Source organism: Rhinopithecus bieti, unplaced genomic scaffold, assembly GCF_001698545.2.
Source record: "Rhinopithecus bieti isolate Rb0 unplaced genomic scaffold, ASM169854v2 scaffold_20072, whole genome shotgun sequence".
NCBI classification, from domain to species: domain Eukaryota; kingdom Metazoa; phylum Chordata; class Mammalia; order Primates; family Cercopithecidae; genus Rhinopithecus; species Rhinopithecus bieti.
This window is the reverse complement of record NW_016809675.1, coordinates 9,691-11,342: the sequence shown is the minus strand read 5'-3', so window position 1 is coordinate 11,342 and position 1,652 is coordinate 9,691.

The following is a 1,652-nucleotide window of genomic DNA, read 5'->3' as shown; positions in this document are numbered from 1 at the left end:
GCTTGCCCCCTCTCAGCGTTGCTCAGAAGTAACTCACTAATTGACTTGTGTTAGCCCAGTGGGGGCAATGAGAAGTCTCTTTCTACTCCTCTGTCTCAATCTCAAATTTAGGGAAGTGATAGGATTTTGGGACTCAGAGAGGGGCCTTCTCAGTGTTTCTGCCTCTTCCTTGCAATAGAGACGTTTTCACAATCTGACCTCAGGAAGTTTTCGTACCCCTCCCTAGAGGTAGAGGTTTGTTTGTTTTCATTTTTAAAATTCCCTTTGCCCACATCTACTGGATCTTCATCCATGCTCTGAAGTGACAGAGTACTTCCCTCCCTCAGCAGTTTAAAGCATTTGTTCCATATAAGAGAAGAAAGAGGATTTATGTGTGGTTGCTTACTGTTCCCATAGCAGCTGCTTGTTCCCTCCCTCAGGCCAGGGCCAAGACAGAGGCTCCCTCCTGTCTCTTGACCTCTCCCAGGTCTCCTTTGACTCCTGGAAAGGCCTGCAGAGAAAGCCTCCCTGTGGGTATGAATCCCCTGCCGCCTCTCACTCCCACGGACTCTGGGCCCTACTGTAGCTCCTTCATTGCACAGATTGTATAACAGTAATTAATAGAATAATGCCACTGAGCAAAATAGAAACATAGTGAAGTCTCATTTGTTCCAAATGCTTATGATTTACAGATTTATTAGCAGCAGCAACTGAGAACTGGATTTCAGATTCACTGAATGCAAATTAGGAATAAAGACAAACACTCTACTCTAAATAACCATGTCTAAAAACAAATGCTTCACCAGTATTCTAACTGAATGATGTTTGTAAGTAACTCTACACATGTATTTATTCATATTTATGTGTAATATTTCTGCTTTATCTACTTAGATGTAAGTACACTGTAAGAAACTGCAGCTGAGCCTTGAACAATGCAGGATGGAAACACGAGTGTCCACGTTTCTGTGTGTGGGGATGCGAGAATAAAAACTGTTATTCTTTAAATTTCATGCTTCAATTTCATATTATGTACATTAAGTACTATATAAATTTGCCTTTAGGATATCAATATTTAACTTGGGCAATATTATTTCATCTGAATTTATTTGGAAAATACAACTTAGTCATCTGATTATAAACATCAAAAAGATGCCAAATTAGAAAATAGGGATTTATCAGAATTTTTAAATTGACCCATGTACTTTTTTTCTTTTAACTTGCTGTGAGGTTAACTTATATTTAATGTTTACCTTTAAGGTTGGCAAAACGTGTTATTCAACGTATTATGCAAAAGTTTACATCTTTTGCATATGCAGTCCCCTCAGTCTCAGTTGCAATTACTCTTGACCAAATAGAAACAGACATCACTAGTACTGCACACTAAACTACCTTTGTACCATAGATTCTAAGACTGGATTAAAGCCAAAAAGAATTTTTAAGGTTGGAGAAACTCTTTAGTTCATCTTTGGGCTTAGAGAAGGAAAATAAAAACAGGCCTATACTGCATTTAACATCTCTTAAAAATTATGTTTCAGCGGCTTTAAAACTTTTTAGTTATAAAACTTATTACAAGGATTTACTTTGAAATATAATTTACAACCAAATCAATTATAAAATTATAACATATATGTGTGTATATATGCATGTGTGTGTGTCTATATTTATGTATGTAT